Below are 18313 nucleotides of genomic sequence, written 5' to 3' on the forward strand. Positions count from 1 at the left end.
AGTTGATACAGCCACTATGGAGAACAGTATGGAGATTCCTTTAAAAAAAAATAGCTGGTTCTTTGTGGGGTGAGGGTAGGGTTGGTCCAGGTATCTGTCCAGAGGGGTGGCTTAGGTGGCCTGCCCACCACCTCATGGTGCTGTGCGTAGGGCGCATGCACGGTACCCTGCTTTTGCTCCTTGCTCCTCAGAAGTAGCAGTTGGATTTTTCATCTTTTTGTATCTTGTTGTTCATAATTTGCCCCAATCACACATGCACACAGTTATTTTTAGTCCCTTATAGCTTCTTTGTATTTTGTTGCTCGAGGAGACATTTGTCCAGGTGCAAGCACTGTAGCAGAGTCCCAGGTCCCAGGTTTCAGGTCCCAGCCTCTCTCCCTGTTATCCCAAAAACTCTAAACCCCTAGTTCATTTTTACATGAAATGAAATACTGATGAATTCCTGTATTTCCAAGAGAACCAGCATGAATAACTCACTTACCTGACATAGGGCCATACAAGTCAGTGGCGGGACCTCGTTCCCCAACTAACACATTTCTGTGATGACCCAGATTTCAACAATCACCAGCATGTAGGCCTCTATACCCACAAAGCCTCCCTCTCCAAACACCAGCCTGCAGTGGGTAATGCAAAATATCTACTATGGCCACTTTAAATGCCTAATATGCCTCCTATAATGCCTCCTCTAATCCTTTGGAATAGATGCTATTGGCCCATTTTACAGATAGGGAAACTGAGGCTCAGTAAAGAGGTTTACCCAAAATCACATGGCAAGTCAGGTCATGCTGGGCTTAGGACCACCTACCGTCCAGGGATGACCGAGCCACCTCCCTCCTAGGGCAGGCTCAGGAGAAAAGACCAGCTCTGAGTGGGTGAAGGGGGTTGGGAGAAAGTAGAAAGGACAATGAATATTGAACACCCCCTGTCCACTTTCTAGCTCACCTCACAGTCAGGCCAGGTACCAGCCCCAGGAGGACAGAATGAAGCTCACACACACTGATGATCTCTACCCAGATCCATCCTGCTCATCACCCTTACAGTGTGGGCTCTGATCCACCCTCACTACCCACCTGGAATCTGTGATTGTAGCTCCACCTCAGAGACTTTTCATAAGTTCAATAAACTCCAAGAATCTGGATTTAAGATGACGTGACAGGAGCAGCAGCTGTTCTTAGTAACGTGAAAGTTTCTTGGTGTGTGACCCTGAGCAAAGAGAACCGGATCCAGTTTCTTCAGAGCTCCTTTATCATTTTTGGAAGTGCCTCAATAGCTCTTACAATGTCCCCCAAAGGCCCTTTGGATCATGTCTTACAAATATGTCGATATGAGTTATTGTATGACTCTTTCATTCTGACAGATCTCAGTGTGTGGTATTTGTCATTGACTGAGTTGTCACAAGAATGATGTAGAATGTGAATTCAAAATCGAAGTCACGAACATGTAAATGGTTGATATACCTATGTCCTGAATGCTACCTCTCTTTTTTCTTAAAAATAACATATATTTTCTCCTAGGTTGCTGCTCAAAGTGTCCTTCTGGTGGCACATTCAAATCACCTGGAGATCTTTTTACACAATACAGGTCCTGAGTCCCAGCTCAGACCGAGTGACTCAGTCTGGTAGAGGGAAGGGCCTGGGCATTGCTCAAAAAATTCCTAGATGATTCAAAACGGCCTGTAAGGTTGAGAAGCTTTGGGGCAATGATGTGGGTTGGCCTCACTTGGGCCGATATACAAAGTATGGGTGCCTAGGTCCCACCCCCAGAGATTTCCACATAATTGGTCTCAGATAGCCTGGGAGTCAGGATTTGAAAGGCTCCTTGGTGACTGTAATGTACAGCCAAGCTTGAGGAACACAGCAGAGCACAGATGGGAAATGATTGTTTTCTAGAAAAGGATGACAAAGTAATGAGCCAAAAAAGTAGGGAACAAAACTATTGATACCCCTCCAAGTGGCTGGAACCCAACACATCTGCCTGGTCCCCTTCCAAATACAATATTAGTGAAGATAAAGGTCACTCCTCATAACATCCAATGCCTGCCTTCTTTATGTTCCCTCCAAGATTTCCTGCTTAGCTCTTAATAGCAGCAAGTTGGCTCTGGGCCTTGCAAGCTGTATGTGGCCCCAGGCAATGTGCTTATTCCTTCACTCTCACCCTCCTCTGAAAAATGGGTGTGCTGATCACTAGTGAAGACATGAAAGGTGACAAGGCAGGTGAAGTGATTAGTAAAAGGCTTAAGACACAGTAAGTGTTCATTACTAAAAATCAGTGGGCTTTTTAGTTTCTTTTTGGTAATAATCATTAATGACACACATAGATTTATTATGTTCCAGGCACTGTTCAAGTGCTTAACATATATTAGTTCATTTCATTCTCACAGCGACCTTATAAAGGAATCCAATTTTGAGTCCCGTTTTACAGATGAGCAAGTTCAGACACAAAGAGGTTGAGTAACTTGTCCTAGATCCCACAGTGGGTGACTAGATCCACATGGGACTCCAGATCTCATGTTCTAGCCACTTGCATGACTGACTCTCAAGCCATTCAGCTAGCTTACCTCTCACGTTCTCTACCTGCTCACACTGTTCAACTCTGTCCTACAAGCCTGGACTCTGAGGCAGCTTCTGGGGTTTGACAGAGTCAAACGAACATCCCAAGGTCAATTCACCAGATCCCTCTTCCAGTGGTCAGGGAGAGTTCAGGGCTTCCTTCTCTTTGGCCACCTGACTCACAACCTCTCAGTAGGTTTTACAAGCTATTTTACCTCTGTCTCTTGATAGCTGACAGGGTGTGAGACACAGCACTTTCAGCTAATGCTATGTCATAGTCCCTTCAATCAGTTTGACTTCCCATGTTTCTTAGGCATGACTTCCTCCTAGCCACATGCCTATGAGGCCATCAACCCAGTGAACAGCTGTGCCTTCATTCTAGCCCCACAAAGAGGCCCACAGATCCAGTGCTGGGAAGAGGTGGCAGGAGTCAGAGAGTGCAGAGGGAGGGACCGCCTCTCCCCAGAGAGAGTCACTGCCTCCACCAGCTGGTGTCTGAGCATCACTTCTTACATCCCCTCAGTCCACTGGCCCCATGTGCCACCTCATTTCCTTCCTCCCTTTTCCCAACTATCAGTCTGCAGACAGCTCTACCTCCCATGAGTTTCCCCAACAAGCCTTACATATCAGACCTTTCCTCCCCAAATCTCTGACCTGCCACTTAGAACTGTTTCTTTCAGTATTTTTCCCAAGATGTCCTGGCTTTGATGTTCATCAATGCCAAGGACTACTAGTAATGTTCGTGTTTTATTACTTCCTGATTCCGCAAACCTTTTATTTAGCTTCCTAGATACCAACTTTTAAGGCATTGGTAACAAATCTGAACTTCTGAACTTCCCTTACTAGCAGCTCTGCTTTTGTCCAGTACTTCTTTCTGCCTCAGCACTATTTTGGAAGTTTTCCTGGCCCGTTTTTTTCCTTAAATAATTTTATTTACTTATCGCTGTGCTGGGTCTTCCTTGCTGTGAGCAGGTTTCACTAATTGCAGTGAGCAGGGGCTATTCTTCGTTGAGGTGCATGGGATTCTCATTGCGGTGGCTTCTCTTGCTGTGGAGCAAGGACTCTAGGGCATGTGGGCCCAATAGTTGCAGTTCCTGGGATCTAGAGCACAGGCTCAATAGTTGTGGCACATAGGCTTAGCTGCTCCGAGGCATGTGGGATCTTTCCAGACCACGGATTAAACCCATGTCTCCTGCATTGGCAGGTGGATTCTTTACCACTGAGCCACCAGGGAAACCCCTGGCCCATTCTTTTTAAGCAACAGAGTCTACAAAGCTGATCAGTCTAGCTATGGGTTAGAACCCTTCTAGTCTTCTAGAAATTACCCATCAGGAGAAAAGTACATGTAGGAAACCTTCCTGACTTAGCCTGGGTGGGTTTCTAAAGATGTGGAATGCAGTTTTCCCCAAGGAAAACTTCAGGAAATTCTTTTCTACAGAAGAATCAAATGTAAAATGACTGTGTCTGCAGGGCTTCTTCACAGCAGGAGGAATGTGTGCTGTGGAGTCCAACTGTGTGAACTGGAATTCTGAAATTGTGTTTGCTGTATAACTTTTCCTGACCTCAGTTTCCTCATCTGTGAAATGGAAATAACAATAGGATTCAATGTGAAATGGAAATTAAAGGGGGTGATGCATTTTAAATACTTGGCATAGAATAAATGCTCAAGAAATCATTGCTATCGTTAATTTTATCATCTTTGTTATCTTATTAGTGACAGAATCCTGTTCTCCAGGATGCATCAAGAGTGAAGGGCTGAAAAGCACCTCTGTAAACAGGGAAATGGGCTTCCCTGGTAGCTCAGTGATAAAGAATTCACCTGCCAATGCAGGAGACATGAGTTTGATCCCTGGGTAAGAAAGGTCCCCTGGAGAAGGAAACGGCAACCTACTCCAATATTCTTACCTGGGAAATCCCATGGACAGATGAGCCTGGCAGGCTACAGTTCAGGGGGTCGAAAGAGTTGGACATGACTTACCGACTAAACAACAACAACAAACAGCAGTAGGGGAGCCAGGGCAGCCCCAGACATTTCTGACCCTCTCCTGCAGCCTCCCACTTCCCTCTCCCTTCCTCCTCCTCTCTCTCTCCTTTGTTTCCTGAAGGTGCTAGAACATTCTATGAGTTTTTAGCTGCTCAATGGGGAAGATCAGAATTGACATTTTTCTCTCTTTAATATGGACTACTGAAAAGATTAAAAATTCCAAGATGCACCTGACCTGAAACTATTAATAGTAGTTGGAGTGGGAGAGAGGAAAAGGTGATCTGAGTGAGTTTTCACTTTTAATTGTATGTAATGTATAAGTATAGGTTTTATGGTAATATTTGCCTTCTTTCTTGTATTTTTTCAGCATTCTGTAGTTTAAGCCTACTTTATGCCTTTTAGATATTAAATGAATAATAATGATTTATTGTTCCAATTAAATGAATTTTTCCCTAACTCAGAAATTGCACAGCAGTGAAGTTTGTATCACTTGTGTTCTATATAATGAATATCCCAAGCTTTGTCTTTAAGCTATGCAAGATAGTACAGGACATTGGCTGGCATCCTGAGGAAAGCACAGAGGAAGTCTGAAAGGAGAGGAAGATGTGACCCTTAGACAAAAAGGAGTGTTCAGCCAGGGCCAGAGGTCAGAGGTGAGTCAGTTCCTTGACCTGTAGGCCTCCTGCCTTTCTTCTCCAACACCCTGTATTCTAGATGACTTCCTGCAACCATTTGCTCTCAGCACACTTTACAGTCTTCTTTTGTAGTTTCAGAGTATAGTTAGAAAGAGATTTATTCTCTCCATATTTGATACATGGGCTTATCTATGATGGGTGCTGCAGCCATGAAAACAAAAGATGCTTCCTACTTGGAAGGAAAGATGTAACAAACCTAGACAGCATATTCAAAAGCAGAGACATCACTTTTCCAGCAAAGGTCTGTATAGTCAAAGCTATGGCTTTACAAGTAGTCATGTATAAATGTGAGAGTTGGTCTATAAAGAAGGCTGAGCACCAAAGAATTAATGCTTTCGAACTGTAGTGCTGAAGAAGACTCTTGAGAGTCCCTTGGACAGCAAGGAGATCAAACCAGTCAATCCTAAAGGAAATCAGTCCTGAATATTCATTGGAAGGACTGATGCTGAAACTGAGGCTCCAATACTTTGGCCACCTAATGTGAAGAGCCCATTCAGTGGAATTCTAATGCTGGGAAAGATTGAGGGCAAGAAGAGAAGGGGATGACAGAGGATAAGATAGTTGGATGGCATCACCAACTCAGTAAACATGAGTTTGAGCAAACTCTGGGAAATAGTGAAGGACAGGGAAGACTGGTGTGCTGCAGTCCATAGGGTCTCAAAGAATTGGACATGACTTAGTAACTGAACAACAACAGAAACACAAAAGCAGACCAAAGCAGTGTTTTCCAAGCCCATCACTATGAACACACTGATAAACTGGAGATTTCCTGAGCCAATGGGCAGGGGCCATGGATGCTAGCAGTATTCTGAATATTCTCAAAACTGGGCTCAGACCTAAGGTAAGCTCCTATTCAGAAAAGTTATGACCTAAATTTATTTCAATTCATGTCCAGTACATTCTGTCCAGTAATGCCACAGACACATTTCTCTGCATTCCAAATTTATTCCCATCCACCAAGAATCAGTGCTTAGGCATCATATTTCAATCAAGAAGAGTCCAAACCAAGTATAAATTGGTAAACTTTTCTGGGAGAGAAGTTGGCAATACATAGCTAGTAAAATAAAAGTAAATAATTTTATTTTACTTCTATGAATTCACTTGCTGTGGTGTTTGGAAATACAGGCCCACACCTCTGTGTTATAGCAGTATTGGTAACAGAAACATTAGAACAACATAAATCCATTCAGAGGACTGTTAAGCCATTGTACAGCCACAGAGTGGAATATATACGGTCATTAAAAAGAACAACATCTGTATCTCTAAATATTGACAATGAAGAAGGCCAAGACTCATTGTCAAGGGGGAAAAAACAGGTCCATTTTATATATATATATATATCTCAGAACATACGCTCATATAGTCATAGAAAATGAAGAATGCATTTGAAAACATTGTATTTCATACAGTAAGTTTTTATTGATGCAAACAGCTGACTGATACAAGCAGCTGACTTGAACTCAATGGAAAAGACCCTGCTGCTGAGAAAGACTGAAGGAAGAAGGAGAAGATGGCAACAGAGGAGGAAATGGTTGGAAAGCATCACCAATTCAGTGGAAATGAACTTGGGTAAACTCCAGGAGAAGTTGAGGGACAGGGAAGCCTGGTATGCTGCAGTCCATGGGGTCGCAAAGAGTTGGACATAACTTGGCAACTGAACAAAAACAAAAGTTTTTATATGAGGTTTACTGTGTTACCGGGAAACAGGTTCTTGGAGGGCACAAACAGAACCTTGTGCACATCAGAAACAAAGAGAAAGGAGCAGTGACCCCACAAGAGACTGACCCTTACTTGCCCATGAGTGTCCAGGAGTCTCTGGTGGAGGCGTGAGTCGGCGGTGGCCTGCTACAGGGTTGGGGGCACTGAGTGTAACAGTTCCTGAAGGAGGTCACCATTATCTTCATTACCTCCACCATAGTTTGGCCACAGGTATATAACAGGGAGGGAACACAACCCCACCCATCAATAGAAAATTGGATTAAAGATTTACTGAGCATGGCCACAGCCATCAGAAGATCCAGTTTCCCCCTCAGTCTCTCACATCAGGAAGCTTCCATAAGCCTCTTATCCTTCTCTATCAGAGGGCAGACTGACTGAAAAACACAATCACAGAAAACTAACCAATCTGAGATCACATGGACCACAGCCTTGTCTAACTCAATGAAACTATGAGCCATGCCATATAGGGCCACCCAAGACAGATGGGTAATGGTGGACAGTTCTGACAAAATGTGGTTCACTGGAGAAGGGAATGGCAAACCACTTCAGTATTTTTGCCTTGAGAACTCCATGAACAGTATGAAAAGGCAAAAAGATAGGACACTGAAAGATGAACGCCCCAGGTTGGTAGGTGAGTAGGACACTGAAGGATGAACTCCCCAGGTTGGTAGGTTCCCAATATGCTACTGGAGATCAGTGGAGAAATAACTCCACAAAGAATGAAGAGATGGAGCCAAAGCAACAATACCCTGTTTTGGACGTGACTGGTGATGGAAGTAAAGTCTGATGCTGTAAAGAGCAATATTGCATTGGAACCTGGAATGTTAGGTCCATGAATCAAGGCAAATTGGAAGTGGTCAAACAGGAGATAACAAGAGTGAACATCAACATTTTAGGAATCAGCGAACTAAAATGGACTGGAATGGGTGAATTTAACTCAGATGGCCATTATATCTACTCCTGTGGGCAAGAATCCCTTAGGAGAAATGGAGTAACCATCATAGTCAACAAAAGAGTTCAAAATGTAGTACTTGGATGCAATCTCAAAAACAATAGAATGATCTCTGTTCCTTTCCAGGGCAAACCATTCAATATTACAGTAATCCAAGTCTATGCCCCAACCAGTAATGCTGAAAAAGCTGAAGCTGAACAGTTCTATGAAGACCTATGAGACATTCTAGAACTAACACCCAAAAATGATGTCCTTTTCATTATAGGGGACTGGAATGCAAAAGTAGGAAGTCAAGAAATACCTGGAGTAACAGGCAAACTTAGCCTTGGAGAACAGAGTGAAGCAGGGCAAAGTCTAATAGAGTTTTGCCAAGAGAACTCACTGGTCATAGCAAATACCCTCTTCCAACAACACAAGAGAAGATTCAACACATGGACATCACCAGTTGGTCAATACCGAAATCAGACTGATTATATTCTTTGCAGCCAAAGATGGAAAAGCTCTATACAGTCAGCAAAACCAAGACTGGGAGCTGACCATGGCTCAGATCATGAACTCCTTATTGCCAAATTCAGACTCAAATTGAAGAAAGTGGAGAAAACCACTAGACCATTCAGGTATGATCTAAATCAAATCCCTTATGATTATATAGTAGAAGAGAGAAATAGATTCAAGGGATTAGATCTGATAGACAGAGTGGCTGAAGAACTATGGATGGAGGTTTCTGACACTGTACAGGAGGCAGGGATCAAGACCATCCCCAAGAAAAAGAAATGCAAAAAGGCAAAATGGTTGTCTGAGGAGGCCTTACAAATAGTTGTGAAAAGAAGAGAAGAGAAAGGCAAAGGAGAAAAGGAAAGATATATCCATTTGAATGCAAAGTTCCAAAGAATAGCAAGGAGAGATAAGAAAGTCTTCCTCAATGATCAGTGCAAAGAAATAGAGGAAAACAATAGAATGGGAAAGACTAGAGATCTCTTCAAGAAAATCAGAGATACAAAGAAAGTATTTCATGCAAAGATGGGCACAATAAAGGACAGAAATGGTATGGACCTAACAGAAGCAGAAGCTATTAAGAAGAGGTGGCAAGAATACACAGAAGAAGTATACAAAAAAGATCTTCATGACCCAGATAATCATGATGGCGGGATTACTCACCTAGAGCCAGACATCCTGGAATGTGAAGTCAAGAGGGCCTTAGGAAGCATCACTACAAACAAAGCTAGTGGAGGTGATGGAATTCCACTTGAGCTATTTCAAACCCTAAAAGATGATGCTGTGAAAGTGCTGCACTCAATAAGACAGCAAATCTGGAAAACTCAGCAGTGGCCACAGGACTGGAAAAGGTCAATTTTCATTCCATTCCCAAAGAAAGGCAATGCTAAAGAATGCTCAAACTACTGCACAACTGCACTCATTTCACACACTAGCAAAGTAATGCTCAAAATTCTCCAAGCCAGGCTTCAACAGCACGTGAACCGTGAACTTGTTCAAGCTGGTTTTAGAAAAGGCAGGGGAATCAGAGATCAAATTGCCAATATCCGTTGGACAACTGAAAAAGCAAGAGAGTTCCAGAAAAATATCTACTTCTGTTTTATTGACTATGCCAAAGCCTTTGACTGTGTGGATCACAACAAAATGTGGAAAATTCTTCAAAAGGTGGGGATATCAGACCACCTGACCTGTCTCCTGAGAAATCTGTATTCAGGTCAAGAAGCAACAGCTAGAAACAGACATGGAACAACAGACTGGTTCCAAATCAGGAAAGGAGTATTCCAAGGCTATATATCGTCACCCTGCTTATTTAACTTATATGCAGAGTACATCATGAGAAATGCTGGACAGGATGAAGCACAAGCTAGAATCAAGAATGCTGGGAGAAATATCAATAACCTCAGATATGCAGATGACACCACCCTTATGGCAGAAAGTGAAGAAGAACTAAAGAGCCTCTTGATGAAAGTGAAAGAGGAGAGTGAAAAAGTTGGTTTAAAACTCAACATTCAGAAAACTAAGATCATGGTATCTGGTTCCATCACTTCATGGCAAATAGATGGGGAATCAATGGAAACAGTGAGAGGCTTTATTTTTGGGGGGCTCCAAAATCACTGCAGATGGTGACTGCAGCCATGAAATTAAAAGACACTTACTCCTTGGAAGAAAAGTTATAACCAACATAGACAGCATATTAAAAAGCAGAGACATTACTTTGCCAACAAAGGTCTATCTAGTCAAAGCTATGGTTTTTCCAGTAGTCATATATGGATGTGAGAGTTGGACTATAAAGAAAGCTGAGTGGCAAAGAATTGATGCTTTTGAACTGTGGTGTTGGAGAAGACTCTTGAGAGTCCCTTGGACTGCAAGGAGATCCAACCAGTCCATCCTAAAGGAGATCAGTCCTGGGTGTTCATTGGAAGGACTGATGTTGAAGCTGAAACTCCAATACCTTGGCCATGTCATGCAAAGAGTTGACTCACTGGAAAAGACTCTGATGCTGGGAAAGATTGAGGGCAGGAGGAGAAGGGGACGACAGAGGATGAGATGGTTGGATGGCATCACCGACTCAATGGACATTAGTTTGAGTAAACTCTGGGAGCTGGTGATGGACAGGGAGGCCTGGTGTGATGCAGTCCATGGGGTTGCAAAAAGTCGGACACAACTGAGCAACTGAACTAAACTACTGTGTTAGAGGTACTACTCTAAGTTCTTTATAAGTATTAACTGATTTGATCCTCATGAAAAACTCTGAGGTAGGTACTATTACTATTCCCATCTCAGATAAGAGACTCAGACAGCTCAAGGTCACAGTCAAGATTGCAACCCAGGTGGTTTGGCCCAGCCACTCCTTAAGCCACTGCTTAAGTGCTTCTTTCCAGCATGGCTTCATTTTTTTAACATTTTTTTTAAAGCAGTTTTTGCTTTTAATTTAAAATGTAAGAATTAATAGAAAATAGGTCTACACCACTTGGGGCATATTAGTGGCTGTTTTTAGGCATAAAAACATATTGCTGTCTGAGTGTTAGGTTTTTAGAACAAAACCCAGAAATATGAGCTGATTATTTGCCTTTTCAATGATAGGAATAGTAGAATTTGTTTCAAATTTTGATGCTTACTGAAGTCTAGCTCAAGAGAGTAAGTTGACTTGAGAGAATCTGCTTTTAGAGTCGCATCCATGAGATCCTCAGAGCAAAGCCAGGAGTAGAATTTCCCAGCAAATAAGCTTTCCTCCAATAAGACCCCCACCCCCACCAGCCAGCCAGGAAGCAGATGGGGACGAAAAGTGAGCAGTAACTGTGTTGACTATGGATACTCAAGAGTCACACAGACCTCAGGAATCCCACAGTAATTTCACTTTCCTCTAAGATGGACACTGAAATTGGTGGAAGTGACTCACACTTTACTCCTCTTGGTGGTTCTGGCATCAACTGCCCAGGGGATTACCACTTGCTGATGTCATTTACCTGATGACATCACATGTGAAGGTCTGTTAGATGTACTGAGAGGTGAGTAAAGAGGCTGTGGATGAAAAAAAGAAAATATAATTAGCTGGAAAACGAAAAGGAGAGGGGGCCTCAGTCCAATGGGTCCCTCAAGATTTGACAAGGGAAGGAAACAACCCCAAGCGAGAGGGCATGGGTGAGGCAAGGCTGGTGGGGAGGGCACCTGAAACTGCCTGGAACTTGGCTGCAAATAGTAAGAACCAGCCCACTGTAGCTAATGGAAGAGGGAGTGGGGGTGGAATGATAAGGATGCAGAGAAGCCAGTGGTCATTCATAGTCTAGAAAAAACCAAACTGGAAACCTGAAATGTGGCAGGTCTCCTGGTTGCAGAATTCTTGGACCTGTCAGAGTTTCAGTCGATGGGTAGCCTTCACCCCACATCCATGGTAGACACTGTCTCTATTCAGTCATCTTTCCAGGCTCTTGTTGTGGGCTTCCAAAAACCCCAGAGACAGTTACAGTATCTACAGCAAGTTGGCGGTGTCCTTGGCTCCCTGGCTGATTTTGCAGTCTGCTGCTCACACCTCTCAGCCTCCTTGACAGGAGGAAAGGGAAAGACAGCACTTCTATTTCTCTGTAAGATGCCAACTTCTTTTCCCTCTCACGCTCATTTTCTTTCTTTCTTCTTCTATGACATTTCTTTGGCTGGCTAGAAAGTCATTTACAGACTCCCTTATGGCATTTGTTGCCCCAGCCATGAGCCTTTCTTCTGGTACATTTCTGTAATAGTTGAACTGACTGTTCGCAATGGGATTATTTTGCTGTCTGCGTACACAGCAGCAGTGCCCAGAATCGTGGGCAGTCTAACTGTCCTGCAGAGAGCAGGGGCCAGAAACTTCAGGGTGCTGAGGATGACCACTTTTCACGTCTGTCTTCGTTTCCACTGAAAGCAGAGCCTGAGGTGAGAACTTGATGTGGATAGTTTATTTGAGAGGTGATTCTAGGAAGCAGGAATGGGGAAGAAGGAATGGGGGTAGGAGGATGAGAGAGAGAACACTTCAAATTAAGGATATATTCTGGAGATCAACTCGGCAGGTAACCTGGGATGTATTCTGCTGGGACCTCTGTCAAGTGCAGTAAATATTCAGATTCCTCCTAGAATTACCAGCTAAAAGAGTAGGAGCTTGAAATTGGGTCCACAGGTTCTCTCCCCCACCCCTGTTAAGTTTATCCCCAGGAGTCTGTATGCATCTCCACTTCCTAGTTGCTTCTATTCATTAACCAGGAGGGCTCCCATAATTTTGAAGTAGTCTTTTGAGGCACAAAGAAAAAAAAACAAGAGGAAAAAAACGCTATAGTTGAGGCCATATGCTGTGGGTAGAAGAACTGAAAGAACTTGCAGGGAAGTGTCTGCGCACTGCAGCCAAATTCAGGAGTGGGTGGAGAGGGTGTGACACAAAGCCCTACCTGGGATATGTCTTTAACTGCTCAAAGTAAGGTGTGCACATGATTTGTTAAAAAATCAAGTAGAGAACAGTATATAGTAAAAAGCATCACTTTCATACTCATTCCTTCCCAGAGTCAACTACTTATAACATTACTGGTAAAATGTATTTCTTTTGAGGAAGAGTAAGAAATAGAGGTAATCATTAGAAGTTAATATCAGTTTTTCTGATATGCCCAATCAGTTTTGGGCATATCAGAAAAACTGATATTAACTTCTAACAACTACCTCTATTTCTTACTCTTCCTCAAAAGAAATACATTTTATTTTTTTTAATTAGTTTATTTTCTATTTTTTAACTTTACAATATTGTATTTGTTTTGCCATACATTGACATGAAGAAATACATTTTTAAATAATTCATTCTGTCCATATCAGTGATTTTTCATGAAGCTTTGGGTTTTTCCCTGATCTACTTTTTGCCTGTTGAAAGTGTTAGTCGCTCAGTCATGTCAGACTCTGTAGCCTGCCAGGCTCCTCTGTCTATGGAATTCTCCAGGCAAGAATACTAGAGTGGGTAGCTATTCCCTTCTCTAAGAAATCTTCCTGACCCAGGGATCAAACTCAGGTCTCCTGCATTGCAGGCAGATTCTTTACCGTCTGAGCCATCAAACTGGTCTCCAAAACACTGAGATCTTTTCAACAAATGTATGCCTAAATTTCAACCCCAGATTTATCTCACAGACAATAGCTCTAATTTTGTATCTCAGCTTGTATTTAACTTGTATTTGAACACTTTCATGACCTGCTGGCTCAGACAGTAAAGAATCTGCCTGCAGTGCAGGAGACCCAGGTTAGATCCCTGTGTCAGGAAGATCCCTGGAGAAGAGAATGGCTACCCACTCCAGTATTCTTGCCTGCAGAATTCCATGGAAAGAGGAGACAGTTGGGCTACAGTTCATGGTGTCCCAAAGAGTCAGACACAACAGAATGACTAACACACACACACGAAAAAGAAAATATTTTCATAAAGATAGGTGAAAGTAAATATTACCCAAACTTTAGCCATATAATTTCATAACAGTTCTGGAATTAATTACTTGCTTTTGGCATTACAGAGATTCTGTATCACCTTGGAAGGCTTAACTATCCCTCGGCTCAATTGAGTCCCCTTAAAACTAAACCAAACTAATAGGACATATTCTTGAGAATTCATCATATCCTCTGAGGTTTGCACTTGAAAGACCACTGCAGAAACATAATGTATAATTCATACACCTCAAATATCTGTGAGTATCTTCTGAAACTGCACTTCATTTCCATAATATAGTTCTGGAATTCCACAAAGCATGTGATGCTACTGTGCTCAGACAGTTCAGCAAGAGGAAATGAGCATAATCTCCAATTACCATCTGTTTAAACCACACATGAGCCAGTTAGGATGTTTTCAGTAGCTAAGAACAGAAAACTCAACTCAGACTGGCTCGGACACTGAATGAGATTTATTGGCTCACATAAACCTAAATTCCAGAGCCAGCACTGACCTTAGGCATAATTTCTTTAGGACTCCAGCTCAATATCTCCACATTTCTCTCAACATTATCATTATGTCTGGGTGAGCTGCTTCACAAAATGACTTCCCAATATGATAGTCATGGCAGCAAGTTCAATCTTTGTATACATATTCTCCATTATCCAACAGAGAAAAAGAGATATTACCTGTGTCCCAGAATTCCCAGTAAATTTTCTAAGTATCATATTGATTATGCAACCTCTAAATCAATTCCAGGAACTAAGGGCATGTCATGCAGTGAATGACTTAGAACTGGATTATTTGAAGCAATAATTGTACAGACAGAGGAAGCAGGGCAACACCTGAATCATAGCCAATTCCCATAGTTGTAAATACTTCCACAGTAGCCAATAAGGTGAGAGAAAGAGAGAGAATAAAAAAAAAAAACCACTAAGAAGAATGCTAGAGATGTTGTTAAAGACAAATAAGGAAGAAATAATTTGAAGGAAATATTTGAAGGCACCGGGGTAGGGCGGGTAGAAGGGGGAATAGTCCCTTTGTTGATTGTACCCTACAAGGTAAGTTCATCTGATGAAATGGTTACATATAGAGAGACTGGAATAATAGACACCACAAATTGTAAAGCAATTATCCTTCAATTAAAAATAAATTAAAAAAAAATAAGCACCAAGAAATTAACAGCTGTGATTTTTTGGTGGTAGAATTATGAATAATCTCCTTCATTTTTTAAAAAGATGTACATATGTATGAATACACAACATATCATTTTTATAATGGGAAAAAGTAATATGTTCTTAATATTATTTGCCAAAAAAAAGCAAAGCACATCATGGAACAGATGCCAGCACTGAGCATTCCAAATGCAGCATCTTCTTATAATACATAATTATAACTATGTATAATCAATAAATAAACACTCCTCTCATGAAAAGTAATAGAATATTCCTTTATGTTTAAAGGAATAAATTCTTTAGTAAAGGAAATGACTGCTTTCTACATTATAAATTTTCTTCTACAATCGTCACTGTAATATTTATTGATCATCCTCTATCTACCATGATAGTTTTCACGAATTGCTCCAAAACAATTTTGTTGACATTCATCTTTTTAATAATATTTCAAAAATTTAATTGGAATAAAAATTATATAAATGAGTGAATGGTTTACAGATTAATCATCTTATTCAGCTATTACTTAGGTGCTTACTTAGAGCTGCAAGTCACAAAAGAATGGGAAAAAAATGATGAAGTTGATGGACCAGCAAAATATTAATTATGTGAGGAACTTAAATTATCAAAAACTAAGTAGTTCTTCTTGCGTAAAAAATTAATGTCTGAGTGGCAGATAAAATGAAATAAGACAGAAATTCATCTTTCTTCTTCTGCCTCTCATTCATAAACCTTTCTGTTAATTTCAAAATGGAACATATGAGGAATTAATGAGATTTTTGCCTGAAGCACATCCTTCTAAGCCCATATTATTTAAATTAGAAATTCACCAAAATGGTGTGTGCTTTTTCAGTGATTCTTGAAAAACATTTCGATAGCTTCCAAATAACAGTCTCAAAAGGTAATGAAATTATATAAATGCATTTAAGAAACAAGTATCTGAATCTATATTTTTCCCTCTTGAATCGTTTTTTTAAGTTGAAGGCATCAGATAAAATGTTTTATAAGTCTATTCAAGTATATGCACTTATTTGCATAGCTAGCATAAGATCATATTACTTGTCATATCAGAAAAGCAGCAATTATAGAACCACTATACTGAAATTCATATGCCACAACACATTATGTCCAAAGGATTTATTAATACAATGGTGTGGCCTTGAGATGGAAGATGATTCCTGTCCCAGGTATATATTTTCCATACTAGATTAGTTACTCCTTGAGGCAAGAGAGGGTCCTTGTGCCATATGCACCTTTGCATATTGATGGACGAATAATAGGTTTTCAACATATATTTGTTGAACAAATGAGTCAGCCATTGAGTGAAGCTCTACTTTGCCCCACATCTCAAATTCACTAATCCAGAAACAACTTTAAACTTAAATAACCAGAGATGTAAAATTTGATGAGGGATGTAGTCATGGGTGGTTTCTCAAGCCATACAAGTTCATCCATTCTCAAAATCTGAGAGAACACTCTCTAGGTCAAGGAAGTTATGGCATCTCCACATGATTTACTGGAACCCAATGCCTAATTCAGGCCTTGAGCAGCCCTGATTAAGGCCTGGAGCAGCAAGGGACTAAGATGAGAACCAGGGGTCTGATTGGAACACTGCATCCTGAGTATGGGTGCCCCTTTGTCAGTGAATTCTCCCAATCTTATATTCCTCCCCTCCCTGGACTAACATCCTCAAGATCTGTCCTTTACCTGTGTTCCCCCAGTTCCTCCTGGTACTTTCACAATTCCTTTGTGAGGACCATTTCTTCCTGAAGCAGGACTTCCCTATTTAGACCTGAATCTTGTTCTCAACATGATGGCAATGAGGGATAATGAAAGTTGAGCTTAATGAGGACATGCAAGTTATTGACTTCACAGGAGGTTTTGCATGGTATCCAGGCAGTGGAGAGTGAGGAAGTAGATAGGGGAACGAATGTTTACTTCAGAAAGGGTAACGATGCTATGTCGCTGGGTTTTGAAGATAAAGAAAGTTGCCACAAGCCACTAGAAGCTTAAAAGGCAAGGAAAGAGATTCTCCCCTGGAGCCTCTGGAAGAATCACAGCCCCAATGACACCTTCATTTTAGGCTAGTGAGACCGAAGTCAGACTTCTAACCTACTGAACTTGAAGATAATAAATTAATACATTTCTTCTGTTTTAGCCCCTAAGATTATGCTAATTAGTCACAACAGCTATAGAAAGCTAATTAGGGATGCCACTGCATGCCAGAGTTATTAACTGTCCACGTGCTGGCAGCAATGGAGTTCCTATGGCTTTCAGACAGCAGGCAATTCAACCTCAAAATCCAGTCCTGAGGGTCTGCTTTCTAGACCCACTCCTGCACCAATTTTCTTCCCTTGAGTTTCTTAAGGGAAAAAAAAAAGGTTTGTGGCAAGACTTACACGCCAAGGCTTTATGGGAAAGTGCAATTCCAGGACAGTAAGAGTAAGGCAGAAAGGAGAAAGCATCTGCAGATACAAGGCAGCATACTTCTCATCAAACCGCAACTTCACAAGAAAACACAGCCAGTTACCTGGCATGATTTCCAGACAGGCCTTGTGAAACCACTTCACCTCAAAAATTCTGTCAGGGTAAGAAAGGGAGTCAAATTTATCCTCTGGGGCCCATCTCCCATCTTCCACAGGTCAGAAAACTTCCTCCACACTTCCCAGGTGTTTACCCACTAGGGCAACTACCAGGAAACCCAGGTCCCATGTCCTGTGGGGAGTGCCCTCCATGAGGCAAAAGTGGTGGGAGGGCAACGTCCAGGTCACAGAGCCCAGAGACTACAGAGAGTGGGCCCTGTGACATCACCTTGCTGGCTCCAGGAAAGTCCATACAGTAATGAGTGACAACAAAAGTGTGTTTTTATAGGAGCTATGGAGCTATGTTGTTAAAAGTACTCAAGGACGTAAAGTAGCTTCAGTACTTGACCTTTTAAATAAAATATAGTCAATGGATTTAAATGGATAATAGCCTGTCAGGATTCTTGAAGTAAATGGGGCCTGGTAGATAAATTATTTTATATGGAAATTACTTCAAAGTCTACTCTAATGCATAGTGTTTTTAAACAATAAAGCAATATTCAATAAAGTTGAGTTTAATTGACTGATATCCCATTTTCTTAGTGATTCTTCAGGTTTAGTACACTTCAGGATTGCCTAAGCTACTTGTTCAACATGCCCATTTTAGTTGCCAGCCTCAGAGATTTTGAATCAGTAGATCTGAGTGGGACCTAGATATCTATATTTTTAACAGGTATCCTCTTTTATATGCTTCTGACACAAGTCATTCACAAAGAGCTCTTTTAAAATAACCAAGTCTATGACTT

General features: G+C 41.5%; 2 long non-coding RNA genes across 10 annotated transcripts in view; one reads left to right on the forward strand and one right to left on the reverse strand.

The window, feature by feature from the left end:
* The window catches only part of LOC145528697 (uncharacterized), a 436715-nt gene that overhangs the window by 379880 nt on the left and 38522 nt on the right, over positions 1-18313 (reverse strand). The window contains exon 4 of one of the 7 annotated variants that reach the window (XR_014070556.1): positions 215-1203. The exons of the other annotated variants lie outside the window; for them this stretch is intronic. This is a non-coding gene — a long non-coding RNA (uncharacterized LOC145528697). Of the gene's footprint in view, positions 1-214; positions 1204-18313 lie in introns of those variants that run through there. 7 annotated transcript variants of the gene reach the window in all.
* On the forward strand, positions 12010-17657 carry LOC145528699 (uncharacterized). Of its 3 annotated transcripts, XR_014070567.1 has the most exons (3): positions 12010-12968; positions 13124-13356; positions 13707-17657. It is a non-coding gene; the product is annotated as an uncharacterized LOC145528699 (long non-coding RNA). The 3 variants fall into 3 exon arrangements; XR_014070565.1 differs by lacking the exon at positions 12010-12968 and having other exon boundaries at positions 13110-13356; XR_014070566.1 differs by lacking the exon at positions 12010-12968 and having other exon boundaries at positions 13110-13324.

This window comes from Giraffa tippelskirchi, chromosome 12 (genome assembly GCF_054371585.1).
Source record: "Giraffa tippelskirchi isolate mGirTip1 chromosome 12, T2T-mGirTip1v1.2.pri, whole genome shotgun sequence".
NCBI classification, from domain to species: Eukaryota; Metazoa; Chordata; class Mammalia; order Artiodactyla; family Giraffidae; genus Giraffa; species Giraffa tippelskirchi.